This window comes from Canis aureus, chromosome 2, assembly GCF_053574225.1.
Source record: "Canis aureus isolate CA01 chromosome 2, VMU_Caureus_v.1.0, whole genome shotgun sequence".
NCBI lineage: Eukaryota > Metazoa > Chordata > Mammalia > Carnivora > Canidae > Canis > Canis aureus.
In genome coordinates this window covers 35561028-35583279 of record NC_135612.1, presented here as the reverse complement: position 1 = coordinate 35583279, position 22252 = coordinate 35561028, and the positions used below count along the sequence as shown (strand labels likewise).

The window sequence follows — 22252 nt, the reverse complement described above, 5'->3', positions numbered from 1 at the left end:
CTGGATGATCAAATTGAGGAATTCTTTCAGAATGCAGGGCATAAAGATAAAGAAATGAAAATAGGAGAGAAGAGGCTAAAATCTGGAGGATGGATCCAGATAATCCCTTGCCTGTTGACCTGTGCTACTGGTAGACAAGGTATAAACTGGACCAAGGCTTTAGAGGACATCTAGAAAAGATGGACAAAACATTTATGGAAAATCTATTTGGAAGCATCTAAGAGCTGACACAGAGCAAAGGTAATGAGGCTAACACCCAGAAGGAGGAGGAAACCAGAGAACAGAGTCCCGCACTTAGGACAGGACTCTAGGCCCCTCTTCCCACACAGCCCATCCTGTCCCCAACCATTTCTCTCTAATTTGACATATCTGATGGGCCATATGCTTTCTTGTGAGATACTCCTTCTCCTGCACTGGGAGACCTGAGCTCCACTGGGCAGAGTTCCATGTCTAGCCATTCACCATGACCATGTGCCTCTGAGGGGTGCCACACAAGCTGCCTCTTATAAGCATTCAACAAATAAATCCTTACTTTCATTATGTGATGGAAAGACTTCAGCACCATTCTGTGGGAAGCATATTTTAAATATAGGTTTCTGGGATGACTAGGTGGCTCAGGAGTTTAGTGTCTGCCTTTGGCTCCGCATGATCCCAGGTTCCTGGGATCGAGTCCCACATCGGGCTCCCTACGAGGAGCCTACTTCTCCCTCTGCCTGTGTCTCTGCCTCTCTTTCTCTCTCTCCCTCTCTCTCTCTCTCTCAATGTGTATCTGTCATGAATAAATAAATACAATCTTAACAAAATTAAATATAAATTTCCATACTTGTCAAACTGATATCCAGCTATCCTGGCATTTAATGTATTTGTAGACAAGCAAGCCTTCAGAGACAACCCATGCTTGTTTTCTGAAAGAAAAAAAGTATTACCTTACTATCCATGGTAATTACTTCCTACAATTAGCAAAATATAAATTAACATATTAATGAAAGTGATTCAGAAAAATAAGAAAAATTTTGAATAGATTAATATATTAAGCCCCAGGAAGCCTTGAAAGCTTCCTCAGAAATCCATTCTTCAAAAGCACTTGATGGAGAACCTTTGACAGACAAATTCTATTGAAACTTCAAAACAGTTGATTTATTTTTAGTATAGGAAGATATTGAGACCTTCTTAATTTGTTCCACAAAGTTAGCAAAACCTCCTATTCAAAATTGGAGGGTGCCTGGGTGGCTCAGTCAATTAAGCACCTGCTTTTGGCTCAGGTCATGATCCCAGGGTCTTGGGATCAAATCTCACATTGGGCTCCCTGAGCAGCAGGGAGCCTGCTTGTCCCTCTGCCCCTCTCCTCTACTTATGCATGCTCTCGCTCTCTCTCTCTCTTTCTCTCTTTTTCTCTCTCTCAAATAACTAAAATCTTTTTAAAAAATAAAATAAAAATTGGAAAGTGTAATTGCAAAGGAACCATGCATAGTTTATCTATAGCTTGTTACATATAGTAATGTTTATAGGGATAAAAACCAGAAAAGAAAAAGCACAATTTATCACTATCTGCAACATTAATCTTTTTTTAAAAGATTTATTTGAGAGAGTACATACACAAGTACAAGGAATGGGGAAAGGAGAGGAAGAGGGAAAGAAACCCAAGCAGACTCCACACTGAGTGCAGAGCCCAACGCTGGGCTCAACTCCATGACCCTGAGATCATGACCTGAGCTGAGATCATGAATGACCTGAGCCAAAACCAAGAGTCAGACATTTAACTAACTCTGCTACCCAGGTGCCCAAAAGCATCATGATTTTTATCTAGAAAAGTGGTTAGTAATATGGCTAACTATGAGATAAAGATGTACAATCAGAAGTTTCTCATGTATAAGCAAAAACCAATTACAAAATGTAATGGATCAAGAGAAGCATCTCATTTTTAGAATAATATAAAATATATAACAAAAAGCAAAAAATGTCAGTTCAAGATGTATACGAATAATCATAACAAAAATCAACAATAGAAGCAATAATATTTAGCCCTCATAGGGAGTGTAATGCCTACTAAGCATATAATTCCACATTTTATCTCCTGCCCATTGCATGAGGTAAGAGAATCTTTATCCCAATATCACAGATGAGGAATATGTAATCACAATGTGTAGCCAACTTAACAATTGATGAAGCTGATAAAGGAAGATATCTCTGAATAAATGGAAAAATAATGCACTTTCTCTGAGGTGTTTTGCTTCTTAAACTAACCTGTGGATTTTGTGTGTTTTCCAAACTAATTGCAATTAGATTGATTTTTTTCAACTCGACAGTTTAAATATAAGTAATGGAAGAATAAATGAAGATAAGTAGGTTAAAGAAACATTTTGGATATAGGAAATTAATAACCCATTACACTGACAAAAACTAAGAAGTCAAATACTTAAGGCTTTTGAGGATGTGGATAGGAAGGAACCTGTATTTATTTTTATTTTTTAATTAATTAATTTTAATGATTGTATTTATTTATTCATGAAAGACACACACACACAGAGGCAGAGACACAGGCAGAGACAAGCAGGCTCCATGCAGGGAGCCTGATGCAGTACTTGATCCCGGGACAAAGGACCATGCCCTGGGCTGAAGGCAGGTGCTCAACAGCTGAGCCACCCATGTGACCCTACATTTTTTAATTTAAATTCAATTTGAGGGCAGCCCCGGTGGCTCAGCGGTTTCTCTGCCTTTCTCTCTCTGTGTCTCTCATGAATAAAAATATAAAATCTTTAAAAAATATATAAAAAATAAATAAATTCAATTTGACAACATACAGTATAACACCCTGTGCTTATCCCATCAAGTCACCCAGTGATCCATCACCCAGTACTCAAAACCCCGCCCACCTCCCCTTCTGCAACCCTTTGTTTCCAGAGTTAGAAGTCTCTCATAGTTTGTCTCCCTCTCTAATTTTTTGCACTCACTTCTCCTCCTTTCCCTTATAATCGCTATCACTATTTATGTCCCCTATGTGAGTGAAACCATTTGATGATTGTCCTTCTGTGATTGACATATTTCATCAGCGTAATACCTGCCAGTTCCATCCATGTCAAAGCAAATGGTGGGTATATATCCTTTCTAATGGCTGAGTAATACTCCATTGTATATATAGATCACATCTTTATCCATTCATCTTTCGATGGAAATCATGGCTCCTTCCACAGTTTGGTTATTGTGAACATTGCTTCTATAAACATTGGAGTGTAGGTGTCCCAGAGTTTCACTATATCTGTATCTTTGGGGTAAATTCCCAGTAATGCAATTGCTGGGTCATATGGTAGCTCTATTTTCAACTCTTTGAGGAACCTCCACACAATTTTCCAGAGTGGCTGCACCATTTCACATTCCCACCAACAGTGCAAGAGGGTTCCCCTTTCTCCACATCCTCTCCAATATTTCTTTCCTGTCTTCTTAATTTTCACCATTCTCAGTGGTGTGACATGATATCTCATTATGGTTTTCATTTGTATTTCCCTGATGGCAAGTGATGAGGAGCATTTTCTCATGTGCTTGTTAGCAATGTCTATGTCTTCTTTAGTGAAATTTCTGTTCATGTTTTTTACCCATTTCCTCATTAGATTGCTTGTTTCTTTGCTGTTGAGTTTAATAAGTTCTTCATAGATCTTGGATACTAGCCCTTTATCTGATATGTCATTTGCAAATATCTTCTTCCATTCTATAGGTTGTCTTGTAGTTTTGTTGACTGTTTCTTTTGCTGTGCAGAAGCTTCTTATCTTGAAGAAGTCCCAATAATTCATTTTTGCTTTTGTTTCTCTTGCCTTCATGGATGTATCTTGCAAGAAGTTACTGTGGCCAAGTTCAAAAAGGGTGTTGCCTGTGTTCTCCTCTAGGATTTTGATGGAATCTTGTCTCACATTTAGATCTTTCTCCATTTTGAGTTTATCTTTGTGTATGGTGTAAGAGAGTGGTCTAGTTTCATTCTTCTGCACGTGGATGTCCAATATTCCCAGCACCATTTATTGAAGAGACTGTCTTTTCTCCACTGGGTAGTCTTTCCCCCTTTGTCGAATATTAGTTGACCATAAAGTTGAGGGCCCACTTCTGGATCTCTAGTCTGTTCCATTGATCTCTGTGTCTGTTTTTGTGCCAGTACCACACTGTCTTGATGATCACAGCTTTTTAATGCAGCTGGAAACCCAGCATTGTGATGCCCCTGGCATTGGTATTCTTCTCTTTTTTTTTTTTTTTAAGATTTTATTTATTTATTCATGGGAGACACAGAGAGAGAGAGAGAGAGAGAGAGGCAGAGACACAGGCAGAGGGAGAAGCAGGCTCCATGCAGAAAGCCTGACATGGGACTCGATACCGGGTCTCCAGATCAGGACCACGGCTGAAGGCGGCAATAAACTGTTGAGCCACCCGGGCTGCCCCTGGTTTTCTTTTTCAATATTCCTCTGGCTGTTCAGGGTCTTTTCTGATTCCATACAAATCTTAAGATTATTTGTTCCAACTCTCTGAAGAAAGTCCAAGGGAATTTTGATAGGGATTTCATGGAATGTATACACTGCCCCAGGTAGCATAGATATTTTCACAATATTAATTCTTCCAATCCATCAGCAGGGAATATTTTTCCAACTCTTTGTGTTTTCCTCAATTTTTTTCATGCTCTTGAGTGCAATTATAAATGGGATTGACTCCTTAATTTCTCTGTCTTCAGTCTCATTGCTGGTGTATAGAAATGCCACTGATTTCTGGGCATTGATTTTGTATCCTGCCACACTGCCAAATTGCTGTATGAGGTCTAGCAATCTTGGGGTGGAGTATTTAGGGTTTTCTATGTAAAGTATCATGTCATCTGTGAAAAGAGAGAAGTTGATTTCTTCTTTGCCAATTTGAATGCCTTTTATTTCTTTTCATTGTCTGATTGCTGAGGCTAGGACTTCTAGTACTATGTTAAATAGCAGTGGTAAGAGTGGACATCCCTGTCTTGTTCCTGATCTTAGGGGAAAGGCTCCCAGTGTTTCCCCATTGAGAATGATATTTGCTGTGGGCTTTTCAAAGATGGCTTTTAAGATGTTGAGGAATGTTTCCTCTATCCCTACACTCTGGAGAGTTTTGATCAGGAATGGATGCTGTATTTTGTCAAATGCTTTCTCTGCATCTACTGAGAGGATCGTATGGTTCTTGTTTTTTCTCTTGCTGTTATAATCAATTGCATTGATTGCTTTACGATTGTTGAACCAGCCTTGCGTCCCGGGGATAAATCCCACTTGGTAATGATGAATAATCTTCTTAATGCATTGTTGAATCCTACTGGATAGTATCTTATTGAAAATTTTTGCATCTGTGTTCATCAGGGATATTGGTCTATAATTCTCCTTTTTCATGGGGTCTTTGGTTTTGGAATTAAGGTGATGCTGGCCTCATAGAATGAGTTTGGAAGTATTCCATCTCTTTCTATTTTTCTGAACAGCCTTAGTAGACTAGGTATGGTTTCTTCTTTAAACGTTTGACAGAATTCCCCTGGGAAGCCATCTGGCCCTGGACTTTTGTGTCTTGGGAGGTTTTTGATGACTGCTTCAATTTCCTCCCTGGTTATTGGCCTGTTCAGGTTTTCTATTTCTTCCTGTTCCAGTTTTGGTAGTTTGTGGCTTTCCAGGAATGCGTCCATTTCTTCTAGATTGCCTAATTTATTGGCATATAGCTGCTCATAATATGTTTTTAAAATCATTTGTATTTCCCTGGTATTGGTGGTGATTTCTCCTTTCTCATTCATGATTTTATTGAGTCTTTTCTCTCTTCTTTTTAATAAGGCTGGCTAATAGTTTATCTATCTTATTAAGTCTTTCAAAGAACCAACTTCTGGTTTTATTGATCTCTGTTCCACAGTTCTTCTGTTCTCTATTTCATTGAGTTCTGCTCGAATCTTTATTAATTCTCTTCTTCTCTTGGGTGTAGGATCTATTTGCCTTTTTTTCTCCAGCTCCTTTAGGTGCAAGGTTAGCTTTTGTATTTGAGTTATTTCCAGTTTTTGGATGGATGCTTGTATTGCGATGTATTTCCCCCTCAGGACTGCTTTTGCTGTATCCCAAAGATTTTGAATGGTTGTATCTTCATTCTCAGTAGTTTCCATGAATCTTTTTAATTCTTTCCTAATTTCCTGGTTGACCCTTTCATCTTTTAGCAGGATGGTCCCTAACCTCCACGTGTTTGAAATCCTTCCAAACTTCTTCTTGTGATTTAGTTCTAGTTACAAAGCATTATGGTCTGAAAATATGCAGGGGAAGATTCCCAGCTTTTGGTATCAGTTAAGACCTGATTTGTGACCCATGATGTGGTCTATTCTGGAGAAAGTTCCATGTGCACTTGAGAAGAATGTGTATTCAGTTGAGTTTGGATGTAAAGTTCTGTAGATATCTGTGAAATCCATCTGGTCCAGTGTATCATTTAAAGCTCTCATTTCTTTGCAGTTGTTGTGCTTAGAAGATCTGTCTCTTGCAGAAAGTGCTGTGTTCAAGTCACCAAGTACTAGTGTTTTATCTAAGTATGTCTTAACTTCGGTTATTAATTGATTGATATAATTGGCAGCTCCCACATTTGAGTCATAAATTTTCATGATTGTTAGGTCCTCTTGTTGGATAGATCCTTTAAGTATGATATAGTGTCCCTCTTCATCTCTTACTAAAGTCTTTAGGATAAACTTTAATTGATTTGATATAAGGATGGCAATCCCTTTTTTCTTTTGAGGACCATTTGAATGGTAAATAGCTCCTCAACTTTTTATTTTCAGGCTGTAGGTGTCCTTTGGTCTAAAATGAGTCTCCTGTAGACAGCAAATAGATAGGTCTTGCTTTTTTATCCAGTTTGAAACCCTGCACCTTTAATGGGGTCATTAAGCCCATTCATGTTCAGAGTTACTATTGAAAGATATGAATTTAGGGCAGCCCCAGTGGCCTGGCAGTTTAGTGCCACCTTCGGCCCGGGGTTTGATCCTGGGGACCCTGTATCGAGTCCTACATCTGGCTCCCTGCACGGAGCCTGCTTCTCCCTCTGCCTCTCTCTCTCTCTTTCTTTCATGAATAAATAAATAAAATCTTAAAAAAAAAAGGTATGAATTTACTTTCATCATGATACCTATTCAGTCCCTGTTTTTGTGGATTGTTTCCTTGGATTTCCTCTTTCCTTTAGAGAGTCTCCCTTAATATTTCTTGCAGAGCTGGTTTGGTGGTCACATATTCTTTCAGTTTCTGCCTATCCTGGAAGCTCTTTATCTCTCCTTCTATTCTGAATGAGAGCCTTGCTGGATAAAGCGTTCTTGGCTGCATGTTCTTCTCATTTAGGACCCTGAATATATCCTGCCAGCCTTTTCTGGCCTGCCAGGTCTCTGTGGAGAGGTCTGCTGTTAACATAATAATTCTCCCCATAAAGGTTAGGGATTTCTTGTCTCTTGCTGCTTTATGGATCTTCTCTTTATCTTTGGAATTTGCAAGTTTCACTATTAAATGTCGAGGTGTTGAGCCATTTTTATTGATTTTAGGGGGGATCTCTCTATCTCCTGGAATGAATGACTGTTTGCCTCCCCAAATTAGGGATGTTCTCAGCTATGATTTGTTCAAATATGCTTTTTGGCCCTCTGTCCCTTTCAGCACCCCGTGGAACCCCAGTTAAACATATATTTTTCCTTCTGAGGCTGTCATTTATTTCCCTTAACTTATCCTCATGATCTTGTAATTGTTTGTCTCTTTTTTCTCAGCTTCCTTCCTTGCCATCAACTTGTCTTCTATGTCACTTGTTCTTCTACCTCGTTAACCCTCATTGTTAGGACCTCCAGTTTGGAACACATCTCATTTAATTTATTTTTTTTTTATTTTTTTTTATTTTATTTTATTTTATTTTATTTTATTTTATTTTTTTTTTTTATTGGTGTTCAATTTACTAACATACAGAATAACACCCAGTGCCCGTCACCCATTCACTCCCACCCCCCGCCCTCCTCCCCTTCTACCACCCCTAGTTCGTTTCCCAGAGTTAGCAGTCTTTATGTTCTGTCTCCCTTTCTGATATTTCCCACACATTTCTTCTCCCTTCCCTTATTTTCCCTTTCACTATTATTTATATTCCCCAAATGAATGAGAACATATAATGTTTGTCCTTCTCCGACTGACTTACTTCACTCAGCATAATACCCTCCAGTTCCATCCACGTTGAAGCAAATGGTGGGTATTTGTCATTTCTAATAGCTGAGTAATATTCCATTGTATACATAAACCACATCTTCTTTATCCATTCATCTTTCGTTGGACACCGAGGCTCCTTCCACAGTTTGGCTATCGTGGCCATTGCTGCTAGAAACATCGGGGTGCAGGTGTCCCAGCGTTTCATTGCATTTGTATCTTTGGGGTAAATCCCCAACAGTGCAATTGCTGGGTCGTAGGGCAGGTATATTTTTAACTGTTTGAGGAACCTCCACACAGTTTTCCAGAGTGGCTGCACCAGTTCACATTCCCACCAACAGTGTAAGAGGGTTCCCTTTTCTCCACATCCTCTCCAACATTTGTTGTTTCCTGCCTTGTTAATTTTTCCCATTCTCACTGGTGTGAGGTGGTATCGCATTGTGGTTTTGATTTGTATTTCCCTGATGGCAAGTGATGCAGAGCATTTTCTCATGTGCATGTTGGCCATGTCTATGTCTTCTTCTGTGAGATTTCTGTTCATGTCTTTTGCCCATTTCATGATTGGATTGTTTGTTTCTTTGGTGTTGAGTTTAATAAGTTCTTTATAGATCTTGGAAACTAGCCCTTTATCTGATATGTCATTTGCAAATATCTTCTCCCATTCTGTAGGTTGTCTTTGAGTTTTGTTGACTGTATCCTTTGCTGTGCAAAAGCTTCTTATCTTGATGAAGTCCCAATAGTTCATTTTTGCTTTTGTTTCTTTTGCCTTCGTGGATGTATCTTGCAAGAAGTTACTATGGCCGAGTTCAAAAAGGGTGTTGCCTGTGTTCTTCTCTAGGATTTTGATGGAATCTTGTCTCACATTTAGATCTTTCATCCATTTTGAGTTTATCTTTGTGTATGGTGAAAGAGAGTGGTCTAGTTTCATTCTTCTGCATGTGGATGTCCAATTTTCCCAGCACCATTTATTGAAGAGACTGTCTTTCTTCCAATGGATAGTCTTTCCTCCTTTATCGAATATTAGTTGCCCATAAAGTTCAGGGTCCACTTCTGGATTCTCTATTCTGTTCCACTGATCTATGTGTCTGTTTTTGTGCCAGTACCACACTGTCTTGATGACCACAGCTTTGTAGTACAACCTGAAATCTGGCATTGTGATGCCCCCAGCTATGGTTTTCTTTTTTAAAATTCCCCTGGCTATTCGGGGTCTTTTCTGATTCCACACAAATCTTAAAATAATTTGTTCTAACTCTCTGAAGAAAGTCCATGGTATTTTGATAGGGATTGCATTAAACGTGTATATTGCCCTGGGTAACATTGACATTTTCACAATATTAATTCTGCCAATCCATGAGCATGGAATATTTTTCCATCTCTTTGTGTCTTCCTCAATTTCTTTCAGAAGTGTTCTATAGTTTTGAGGGTATAGATCCTTTACATCTTTGGTGAGGTTTATTCCTAGGTATCTTATGCTTTTGGGTGCAATTGTAAATGGGATTGACTCCTTAATTTCTCTTTCTTCAGTCTCATTGTTAGTGTATAGAAATGCCACTGACTTCTGGGCATTGATTTTGTATCCTGCCACGCTACCGAATTGCTGTATGAGTTCTAGCAATCTTGGGGTGGAGACTTTTGGGTTTTCTATGTAGAGTATCATGTCATCGGCGAAGAGGGAGAGTTTGACTTCTTCTTTGCCAATTTGAATGCCTTTAATGTCTTTTTGTTGTCTGATTGCTGAGGCTAGGACTTCCAGTACTATGTTGAATAGCAGTGGTGAGAGTGGACATCCCTGTCTTGTTCCTGATCTTAGGGGAAAGGCTCCCAGTGCTTCCCCATTGAGAATGATATTTGCTGTGGGCTTTTCATAGATGGCTTTTAAGATGTCGAGGAATGTTCCCTCTATCCCTACACTCTGAAGAGTTTTGATCAGGAATGGATGCTGTATTTTGTCAAATGCTTTCTCTGCATCCAATGAGAGGATCATATGGTTCTTGGTTTTTCTCTTGCTGATATGATGAATCACATTGATTGTTTTACGGGTGTTGAACCAGCCTTGTGTCCCAGGGATAAATCCTACTTGGTCATGGTGAATAATTTTCTTAATGTACTGTTGGATCCTATTGGCCAGTATCTTGTTGAGAATTTTTGCATCCATGTTCATCAGGGATATTGGTCTGTAATTCTCCTTTTTGGCGGGGTCTTTGTCTGGCTTTGGAATTAAGGTGATGCTGGCTTCATAGAACGAATTTGGAAGTACTCCATCTCTTTCTATCTTTCCAAACAGCTTTAGGAGAATAGGTATGATTTCTTCTTTAAACGTTTGATAAAATTCTCCTGGGAAGCCATCTGGCCCTGGACTCTTGTGTCTTGGGAGGTTTTTGATGACTGCTTCAATTTCCTCCCTGGTTATTGGCCTGTTCAGGTTTTCTATTTCTTCCTGTTCCAGTTTTGGTAGTTTGTGGCTTTCCAGGAATGCGTCCATTTCTTCTAGATTGCCTAATTTATTGGCGTATAGCTGTTCATAATATGTTTTTAAAATCGTTTGTATTTCCTTGGTGTTGGTAGTGATCTCTCCTTTCTCATTCATGATTTTATTAATTTGAGTCTTCTCTCTCTTCTTTTTAATAAGGCTGGCTAATGGTTTATCTATCTTATTAATTCTTTCAAAGAACCAACTCCTGGTTCTGTTGATCTGTTCCACAGTTCTTCTGGTCTCGATTTCGTTGAGTTCTGCTCGAATCTTTATTAGCTCCCTTCTTCTCTTGGGTGTAGGATCTATTTGCTGTTTTTTCTCTAGCTCCTTTATGTGTAAGGTTAGCTTTTGTATTTGAGTTCTTTCCAGTTTTTGAATGGATGCTTGTATTGCGATGTATTTCCCCCTTAGGACTGCTTTTGCTGCATCCCAAAGATTTTGAACGGTTGTATCTTCATTCTCATTAGTTTCCATGAATCTTTTTAATTCTTCCTTAATTTCCTGGTTGACCCTTTTATCTTTTAGCAGGATGGTCCTTAACCTCCATGTGTTTGAGGTCCTTCCAAACTTCTTGTTGTGATTTAGTTCTAATTTCAAGGCATTATGGTCCGAGAATATGCAGGGGACAATCCCAATCTTTTGGTATCGGTTCAGACCCGATTTGTGACCCAATATGTGGTCTATTCTGGAGAAAGTTCCATGTGCGCTTGAGAAGAATGTGTATTCAGTTGAGTTTGGATGTAAAGTTCTGTAGATATCTGTGAAATCCATCTGGTCCAGTGTATCATTTAAAGCTCTCGTTTCTTTGGAGATGTTTTGCTTAGAAGACCTATCGAGTATAGAAAGAGCTAGATTGAAGTCACCAAGTATAAGTGTATTATTATCTAAGTATTTCTTCACTTTGGTTAATAATTGATTTATATATTTGGCAGCTCCCACATTTGGAGCATATATATTGAGGATTGTTAAGTCCTCTTGTTGAATAGATCCTTTAAGTATGATATAGTGTCCCTCTTCATCTCTCACTACAGTCTTTGGGGTAAATTTTAGTTTATCTGATATAAGGATGGCTACCCCTGCTTTCTTTTGAGGACCATTCGAATGGTAAATGGTTCTCCAACCTTTTATTTTCAGGCTGTAGGTGTCCTTCTGTCTAAAATGAGTCTCTTGTAGACAGCAAATAGATGGGTCCTGCTTTTTTATCCAGTCTGAAACCCTGCGCCTTTTGATGGGGTCATTAAGCCCGTTCACATTCAGAGTTACTATTGAGAGATATGAGTTTAGTGTCATCATGATATCTATTCAGTCTTTGTTTTTGTGGACTGTTCCACTGAACTTCTTCTTAAAGGGGAATTTTAAGAGGCCCCCTTAAAATTTCTTGCAGAGCTGGTTTGGAGGTCACATATTCTTTTAGTTGCTGCCTGTCTTGGAAGCTCTTTATCTCTCCTTCCATTTTGAATGAGAGCCTTGCTGGATAAAGTATTCTTGGTTGCATGTTCTTTTCATTTAGGACCCTGAATATATCCTGCCAGCCCTTTCTGGCCTGCCAGGTCTCTGTGGAGAGGTCTGCTGTTACCCTAATACTCCTCCCCATAAAAGTCAGGGATTTCTTGTCTCTTGCTGCTTTAAGGATCTTCTCCTTATCTTTGGAATTTGCAAGCTTCACAATTAAATGTCGAGGTGTTGAACGGTTTTTATTGATTTTAGGGGGGGATCTCTCTATTTCCTGGATCTGAATGCCTGTTTCCCTTCCCAGATTAGGAAAGTTTTCAGCTAGAATTTGTTCAAATACATATTCTGGCCCTCTGTCCCTTTCGGCGCCCTCGGGAACCCCAATTAAACGTAGGTTTTTCTTCCTCAGGCTGTCGTTTATTTCCCTTAATCTATCTTCATGGTCTTTTAATTGTTTGTCTCTTTTTTCCTCAGTTTCCCTCTTTGCTGTCAACTTGTCTTCTAGGTCACTCACTCGTTCTTCCACCTCGTTAACCCTCGTCGTTAGGACTTCTAGTTTGGATTGCATCTCATTCAATTGGTTTTTAATTTCTGCCTGATTAGCTCTAAATTCTGCAGTCATGAAGTCTCTTGAGTCCTTTATACTTTTTTCTAGAGCCACCAGTAGCTGTATAATAGTGCTTCTGAATTGGCTTTCTGACATTGAATTGTAATCCAGATTTTGTAACTCTGTGGGAGAGAGGACTGTTTCTGATTCTTTCTTTTGAGGTGAGGTTTTCCTTCTAGTCATTTTGCTCAGTGCAGAGTGGCCAAAAGCAAGTTGTATTGGGAAAAAGAGAAAAAGAGAGGAGAGAAAGAGAAAAAAAAAAAAGGGAAGAAAAAGAAAAAAAACGAAAAAGAAAAAAAAAAAAAAGAAGAAGAAAAAGAGAAAGAAAAAGAAAGGAGAAAAAAGGGGGTGGGGGAAGGAAACAAATCAAAAAGCAAAACAAAACAAAAACAAAAACAAAAACAAAAACAAACAAACAAAAAAAGAACCACCGGGGAGTATCTTCTGATTCTGTGTTCTTTAAGTCCCTTGGCTTCTCCTGGAAGTTGTCCGTCTAGCTGATCTTCTGGGGGAGGGGCCTGTTGTGCTGATTTTCAGGTGTTAGCAGTTGGGGGAGCTGCTGTGCCCCTGCCTGGTGCAGGGCTCAGTGGGGGTTGTTTACCCCGTGAGGCCTCAGGAGGAACAGCCCCAGTGGCGGGGCAGCTCTGGAAACCTGGATTCAGCTCCGGCAGGAACTCCGTCTGCAGGGCCTGGAGGCTCTGGGGCGGGGCCGCCGATCTGCTCAGCTCGGGGCAGGAGCGTCCTCGCTGTCCTGGGCCCTCCCGGCCTCTGCCTGTCCCGGGGGAGGCGGGATCCTGGGCTGTGTCCCGGCGCCCTGTGCTCCGGAGCCTGCGCTGGTGGATTCGCGCTCCCGGGCCGCGCAACCCCCTCCGCGGAGCTGCCGCCCGAGCCCCTCCGAGCTGCTCCTGGAACCGCGCAGCCCCCTCCGCACGGAGCCTCTTCTTCTGCCCGAGCCCCTCCGAGCTGCTCCCGGGGCCGTGCAGCCCCCTCCGCGGAGCCGCCCCCGAGCCCCTTCAGCTGCTCCGGGTCCCGCCGGGTCCCGCCGTGCGCGCTGCAGCCCTTAGGGAGCTCGGCGCACTCTCCTGGGCGCGCAGTTGCTGTTACTGTCCCGGGAGCCCGAGGGCCTCCTCGCCCTCCTGGTCCTGCTCCAGCTCCCTGCGAGCCCCTTTCCGCCCGGGAAGGTCGGTGCAGCTCCTGCTCCTCCGGGACGGGGCTCTCCTGTCCTGGGGACACTCGCCCCGGCCTCAGCCCGGCTCCTCGCGGGGCCCCTCCCCCTTGGAGGCCTTTGTTCCTTTATTTCTTTTTCCCCGTCTTCCTACCTTGATAGATGCGCGAACTCTTCTCACTGTAGCATTCCAGCTGGTCTCTCTTTGAATCTCAGGCCGAATTCATAGATTTTCAGGATAATTTGAAGGTTTTCTAGGTAGTTTGGTGGAGACAGGTGATTTGGAGACCCTACTCCTCCGCCATCTTGCTCCTCCCCCTCATTTAATTTATTTTTAATTTCGTCCTGATTAGATCTAAATTCTTCAGTCATGAGGTCTCTTGAATCCTTTATGTTTTTTCTAGCCACCAGTAGCTTTATAATTGTGCTTCCTTTTTTTTTTTAAGATTTTATTTATTCATTCATAGACACAGAGAGAGAGGCAGAGACACCAGCAGAGGGAGAGGGAGACGCAGGCTCCATGCAGAGAGCCGGATGCGGGACTCGATCCCGGGTCTCCAGGATCACATCCCAGGCTGCAGGCGGCGCCAAACCACTGCACCACCGGGGCTGCCCTATAATTGTGCTTATGAATTGGCTTTCTGACATGGAATTGCAATCCAAATTTTGTAACTCTGTGGGAGAGAAGACTGTTTCTGATTCCTTCTTTTGTGGTGAGTTTTTCCTTCTAGTTATTTTGTTCAGTGCAGAGTGGACAAAAACAAGTTGTACTGGAAAAAAGGAGAAAGAGAGAGAAGAAAAGGGGGGGGACAAACAAAACAAAAAACAATGGAGGGTATCCTCTGATTCTATATACTGTAAATCCCTCCACTTCCCCTGGAACTTTCTAGTGCTGCTTGGTCAGTAACTTGCTTTTTCCGGTCCTTCCAGCTGGTCTTCTGGGGGAGGGGCCTGCTGTGCTGATTCTCAGGAGTGTGCCCCAGGGGGAGCTGCCCATCCCCCTGCTAGGTGCAGGGCTCAGTGGGAGCTGTTTATCCTGCGAGGCCCCTGCTCAGTCCCAGGTACAAGGTGACACAAGGAGGAGGAACAACCTTGGCGGCGGCCAGCTCCTCTGGCTCTGGTGTCAGCTCCTACAGTAACTAACGCAGCTCCCAGTCCGCAGGGGCCTGCATGCTCCGGGGACTGCAGGTGCCGATCTGCACAGCTCGGGGGCGCCCAGGAGGCCCAGCGGTTGGAGCGTCCTTGCTGCCTTGTGTTCTGCCAACATCCGCCTGTCCCGGGTGGAGCACCAGATTGTGGGCTGTGTCCCCCAGCGCCCTGGGCTCCGGGGCCTGCACCGCCGGAATCGTGTTCTTGGGGCTGCGCTGCCCCCTCTGAGTGGAGCCACCCCTGAGCCTCTCCCGAGGGCCCCGCTCCACCCCTATAAGGAGCTCTGCCTGCGATGTGTTGCCGGTGTGTTGCCCGCTCTCCCCGGGGCGCAGGTGTCTGTTAGTGCCCCTGGGAGCCTGAGGGCATCCCCGCCCTCCTGGGGTCCTGCCCGAGCTCCCCGTGAGCGCCTTTCGGTCCGAAAAGATTGGTAAAGTTTCTGCTTCTCCGGGCCTGGGCTTTCCTGTCCGGGGACTATCGCTGCTTAGCCTTAGCTCGGGTCCTCGTGGGGGCCCCTCCCCCTTCGATGCTTTCTTTCTTTCTTTCTTTCTTTCTTTCTTTCTTTCTTTCTTTCTTCTCTCTCTCTCTCTCTCTCTCTCTCTCTCTCTCTCTCTCTCTCTCTCTTCTTTCTTTCTTTCTTTCTTTCTTTCTTTCTTTCTTTCTTTCTTTCTTTCTTTTTCCGTCTTCCTACCTTGATAGAAGCGCAAACTCTTCTTACTGTAGCCTTCCAGCTATTCTCTCTTTAAATCTCAGACCGAATTCGTAGGTTTTCAGGATGATTTGAAAGTTACCTAGGTAAGTTGGTGGGGACAGGTGACTTGGGGACCCCACTCTTCTGCCATCTTGCCCCATCTCCTCCATGAATCTTTTTAATTATTCCCTAATTTCCTGGTTGACCCATTCATCTTTTAGTAGGCTGCTCTTTAACTTCCACGTGTTTCCATTTCTTCCAAATTTCCTCTTGTGATTGAGTTCTAGTTTCAAAGCATTGTGTTCTGAAAATATGCAGAGGATAATTCCAACTTTTGGTATTGGTTGTGACTTGATTTGTGTCCCAGTATGTGGCCTATTCTAGAGAAACTTCTATGTGCACTTGAGAAGAATGTGTTCTCAGTTGTGTTCCAATGGAAAGTTCTGTATATATCTGTGTAATACATCTGGTCCTGTGTATCAGTGAAAGCCCTCATTTCTTTGGTGATATTGTGCTTAGAATATCTATCATTTGCTGAAAGTGCCTTGTTGAAGTCTCCTACTATTAAGTATCTCTTTACTTTGGTTATTAATTGATTGATATGCTTGGCAGCTCCCACATTAGGGGCATAAATATTCATGATTGTTAGGTCTTCTTGTTGGATAGACCCGTTAAGTGTGATATAGTGCCTCTCTTCATTTACTACAGTCTTTGGGATAAACTTTAATGTATCTGATATGAGGATTACTATCGCAGCTTTCTTTTGAGGACGTTTGAAATGGTAAATGGTTCTCCAACCTTTCATTTTCATGGTGTAGGTGTTCTTAGGTCTAAAATGAGTCTCTTGTAGACAGCAAATTGATGGGTCTTGCTTTTTTATCCAGTCTGAAACACTGCATCTTTTGATGGGATCATTAAAGCCATGCACGTTCAGAGTTACTATTGAGAGATATGAATTTAGTGTCATCATAATACCTATTCAGTCTCCGTTTTTTGTGGATTATTTTTTGGGGTTTCCTCTTTCTTTTACGGGGTCCCATTTTATATTTCTTGCAGAGCTGGTTTGGTGGTCACATATTCTTTCAGTTTCTGCCTATCTTGGAAGCTCTTTATCTCTCCTTCTATTCTGAATGAGAGCCTTGCTGGATAAAGCATTCTTGGCTGCATGTTCTTCTAATTTAAGACCCTGAATATCTTCTGGCCTGCCAGGTCTCTGTGGAGAGGTCTGCTGTTAATCTATCTCCCGATATATGTTAAGAATCTCTTGTCGTGCTCTGTTTTAAGAATTTTTCTTTATCTTTGAAATTTGCAAGTTTCTCTGTTAAATGTGATGTTGAATGGTTTTTATTGATTTGGGGAGAGGTTCCTCTCTATCTCTTGGATCTGAATGCCTGTTTCCTTCCCCAGATTATGGAAGTTCTCAGCTATGATTTGTTCAAATATACTTTGTGGTTCTCTCTGCCTCTCTCTCTCTCTCTCAGCTTCTTCTGGTAGATGTAGATTCTTCCATCTCAAGCTATCATTTATTTCCCTAAGCCTTTCGTCATGAGCTCTTAATTGTTTTTCTCTTTTTTTCCCTCAGCTTCCTTCCTTCCCATCAACTTGTCTTCTATGTCACTCACTCTCTCTTCCACCTCATTAACCCTAGCAGTTAGAGCATCCAGTTTAGACAGCATCTCAGTCAATCTATTTTTAATTTCAGCCTGATTCAATATCAATTCTGCAGGAACAAAGTCTCTGGAGTCCTTTATGCTTTTTTTTTTTTTTTTTCCAGAGCCACCAGGAACTTTATTGTTGTACTTCCGAATTGAATTTATGACATGTTCAGTACCTCGGTGGCAGAGAGTGTTGCTTCTGGTCCTTTCTTTTGTGGTGAATTCTTCCTTCTAGTCATTTTGTCCAGGGCAGAGTGGCTGAGCAAGCTGAGTCAAAAAATATCAATCACAACCTAAGTAAAATATACCCTAGATCATTCTGAAGAGGTCAGAGACCAGAAATAAAAAGAAAAAGAACAGAACAAAATAAAACAAAAGAACCACTAAGGTGAAAAAACAATTTTAAAACAAAATAGTAAAAATAAAAATCAAAAACAAAGAAAAAGAAAAAGAAAAAAAAAAAAGGTGGAGGGTGGTGGTGGTGAGGAAGTGGTGGTGGAGAGAATATAGTCTACCTGAGGGGACCTAGAGGGTGATCCTCTTGGTTCTGAGTGCATTTTGTTCTGTATGTTAGAAGGTACTCAATCCCAAATTTATATAAACCAGCAATACTTATATAAAGACCCAACATTGACCACAAAAACATAAACAAGATAAAAGAGGGGGGCTGAATGGGAAGGAAGAGAGAATATAGTCTCACAGAATGAACCAACATAGTGTTCCACTTGGTTCTGGGTGCATTTTGGTCGTGTGTTAGAAGGTACTAATTTCCACCACTGTAATAAAAAATGAGATAGAAAAAAACAAAAACTCAAATTTCATACATCTACCAAAAGTAAATTGAATACATTGAAGGGAATCCAGAAGTGAAAAATATATCTATAACATGTAATTGTAGAAATATGAAAGTCAAAAAGGAAAAAGCTTAAAAATGAAGAGTGGGTAAAATATTGTTAAGGTGAGAAAAGAGAAAAAATATTGGAAATTTTTAACCTGATATAAAAAGGAGCTGTAATGAAAAAAAAAAGAAAGAAAAAAGAAAAAAGAAAAAAGAAAAAAGAAAAAGAAAAGAAAAAAAAAAGACCCTCTAGTTCTTTATACTATTTTCCCTCAGTCCTAGAGCTTTTCACTGCCACCTGTTCAGTAAAATTGCTCTTACTCTGTTCTTCCAGCTGCTCCTCTGGGGGGAGGGGTCTGCTGCACTGATTCTCAGGTGTCTGTGCCTGGGTGGAGATGCCCCGCCCCCTGCCAGGTGCTGGGCTCAGTATGAGCTGTTTACCTGGAGACCTTTGTTCCCTAGAGTCCCCCCCCCCCCACCCACCCAGGTGCTAGGTGAAATAAGAGAAAACAAAAAAATGGCAGTGACCAGATTTCCAGCTCTGGAGTAGAGCTCCCCATGAGTAACCTCAGTCTCCCAGTCCACAGTGGCCTAGATGCTCCTGGAGACAGGTGCATGTGCACTGATCTGCACGGCTTGCTGGGTGCCCACAGTAAGAGTCCTTGCTGTCCTGTGCCCTCCCCACCTCTGCCTGTTCTGGGGGGAACTGAGCATAGAACACCTGTGCTATCTCAGCTGTCTACCAGATGAACAGTTAGGCTTTGTCCGCTTCAGAGCCCTCAGATCCAGAGCCCTGTGCCACTAGACCTGCGCTCCTGGGGACCACCTCTCCTGAAGCGAATGGAAGACAGCTGACACCGTCTGTTGCTGGGCTCTAAGGTAAAGACAGCTCTGGAGCAGGCCTGTGTAACCAACTGTCTTCTCCCAAATGTCCCAGAGGGTTGCAGTGCTCCAGCCCTTTACCAAGATCAGACTGAGGTTTGTGGTGCACTTTCCCCTGGATGCTCCTCCTCTTATAGTGACTCTGGGAATCTTGATGCTTCACTGCCCCTCCTGCGATTCTGCCCAATTTCCCTGCTAAGCACTTTTCCATCAGGGAAAACTCAGGTGCTGATTTTTAAAGTTCCCACTTGTCTCTGGCTGGGCTTTTGTGCCCTGGAGGCTTTTGAGGCACTGCTTTTGCCCTGCTTATTCCTGGTTCCCCCTCCCCTACTTGATTTTTTTCCCCCTCTGCCTTCATACCTTGTTAGAAGCAAAAACTTTTCTCTCGGTAGTATTCCAACTGTTCTCTCTTTAAATCTCAGGTCGAATTTGTAGGTGTTCAGGATGTTTTGAAAGTAATCCAGGTAAGTTGGTGGGTCCAGGTGAGTTGAGGACACCTACTCTTTTGCCATCTTGCCTCAACTCCAGAAGGAACTTTTAAACATTGCCACTGGAAGTATGAATGGATGCAGCCACTTTGGCTAGCGATTTGGTATTCCATCTGAAATTTGAACAAAGTCTTTAAATCTCAGCACCCCATACTTAAGAATATGCCAAGTAAATCTTACACCTGAACACTTCCTTTGTAAATGATGTGCTTGTTCATAAAGGGAGCAATTTGTTTACCCTTTGATTGGGTACAGTAATCACAAAATGAAACATTTGTATAGCTATGAAAACAAGCTACAGTTACATTCAGCAATGTGAAGAAATCTTGGAAACCTAATGTTAGTGAAAAGGCAAGTCCCAGAAGACTACATACATGACAATATTGTTTTTACAGAGCACAAATGCTAGCATTTATGAGCAAAAAGTTGTTCAGCACTTTTATCTTTGATAAAGCAGTTTTTTATGAAACTAAACCTGTGCTAACCATGCAATTCAGTGATTACACTATTAGATAAGACTCACATGGGATCCCTGGGTGGCGCAGCGGTTTGGCGCCTGCCTTTAGCCCAGGGCGCGATCCTGGAGACCCAGGATCGAATCCCACATCAGGCTCCCGGTGCATGGAGCCTGCTTCTCCCTCTGCCTATGTCTCTGCCTCTCTCTCTCTCTCTCTCTCTCTGTGACTATTAGAAATAAATAAAAATTAAAAAAAAAAGACTCACATTCACACAAAACTTGTACACAAATGTTTATAGCAGCAGTTTTATTCTCAATAACTAGAAACTGGAAAGAAATCGAGTGTCTGTAACATTTGAGTAGATAAACAGATTGTAGTACATCTCTATCATGGAACTAACTACTCAACAATGCAAGAAATGAGCTATTGATACACACAAGAGCTTGGCTGGATCTCAAGGGAATTATGCTCAGAAACAAAGCTAATCTCAAAAGGTTACATACTGTATGATTCCATTCCAGTTTTGAGATGACAAAGTAATAGAGATGGAGAACAAATGTTCTTGCTGGTGGTTTGGGAGGAGGGATGAAGGGAAGTGGCTATGGAGGTATAAGGGTATTCCTAGGAGTCTTGTGATGGAAGTGTTCTGTATCTTGACTATAGTGGTGATCATATAAATCAACACATGCAACAAAATTACATAGAACTAAATTCCTACATAACAGGGTGCCTGGCTAGCTCAGTCGGTGGAACATGTAACTTTTGATCTTGGGGTTGTGAGTTCAAGTTCCACACTGGGTGTAGAGACTACTTAAAAATAAAATATTTTAAAAAACAACCAAATTCACACACAAATACACACACATGAGTGCATGGTGAAATTCTAATAAAGTTGATGAATCATATTAATGTTAATTTTCTGGTTATAGTACTGTGTTATAGTTCTGTAAGGTGTTAATGCTGAAGTAAACTTGGTAAAAAATGTACTGGATCTCCCTGTGCTATTTCTCACAATTGTATATGAATCTATAATTATCTCAAAATAATTTTTTTGAGAACGCAGACATTAAAAAACAAAACAAAACAAAACAGAGTATGGCTCTGTTTGGCTCAGTGGTTGAGTGTTTGGCTCAGTGGTTGAGTGTTTGGCTCAGGTCATGATCCCCAGGGTCCTAGGATCAAGTCCCATATGGGGCTCCCTGCAGGGAACCTGCTTCTCCCTCTGCCTATTTGTGTGTGTGTGTGTGTGTGTGTGTGTGTGTGTGTGTGTGTGAGAGAGAGAGAGAGAGAGAGAGACAGAGAGAGAAAATCTTAAAACACACACACACACACAGACAAAAAAAATCAGGGTGGAATGATAAATACCAAAGGGAGGCAGGAGGCTGTGGTAAGGAAAAGACACATGGGTAGATGCAAATTATTTGGTAGTGTACAATTTCTTGGTCTTGGTGGTGGTGAGTTCATGGTTGTTCTGTGTTGTGGCCCCAGTGATCTAGTTCCCTCCTACACTGAACAGAGATGATATGTATAAATGGGATACTGAGGAAATGACGTGTGACCTCTGATGCTTGGTCATAAGACATTGCAGTTTTTGCTTCTCTTAGATCACTCATTCCAGGGAAGCCAGCTACTGTGGTGAAGTGCATCTAAGAAGCCCTATGAGATCCATGTGGCAAGGAGCTGAGATCTCCTGCCAACTGCCAGTCATCTTGGATGTGGAGCCACCAGCTCTAATCAAGCATTTAGATATTTGCAGCCTTGGTCAACATCTTAATGCATCTTGGGGTTATGGAAGACCCCAAGCCAGAACCATCAGCTAAGCTTCTCCTGAATTCCTGAACCACAAAACTGAAAGACAATAAACTATTATTGTTTTAAGTGACTGTTGTTTGTTTTTTAGTAATAGATAACTATTATTCAAGTGTATTTTTATGCTTTATAACTAACATATCTAATGAAGAATGTTTATATACCAAATGATTTATTTAAAAGGTGGGGGAAAAAACACTATAATTTCCACTTTCAAGAAGAAGAAGAAGAAGAAGAAGAAGAAGAAGAAGAAGAAGAAGAAGAAGAAGAAGAAGAAGAAGAAGAAGATGATGATATCCTATTATATGTCAATTAAAGCTATTATTCCTAATGGTTTTCATGAAGGAATGTATACCTAGGACAAAAGTCATAAATTTCTGTATTTATGGAAATCTGATCTGTGATAAATGTGGAATTTTAAATCAA

General features: G+C 41.5%; 1 long non-coding RNA gene across 3 annotated transcripts in view; it reads left to right on the top strand.

Moving 5' to 3' along the window:
- LOC144295854 (uncharacterized) overlaps positions 1-21868 on the top strand; it is a 30685-nt gene extending 8817 nt beyond the window's left edge. The window contains exons 1-4 of one of the 3 annotated variants that reach the window (XR_013362970.1): positions 18699-18841; positions 18964-19068; positions 19494-19535; positions 21622-21868. This is a non-coding gene — a long non-coding RNA (uncharacterized LOC144295854). Of the gene's footprint in view, positions 1-18698; positions 19069-19493; positions 19536-21621 lie in introns of those variants that run through there. The other 2 variants (XR_013362965.1, XR_013362960.1) reach the window with 2 other exon arrangements.
- The last annotated feature ends 384 nt before the right edge of the window (positions 21869-22252 follow it).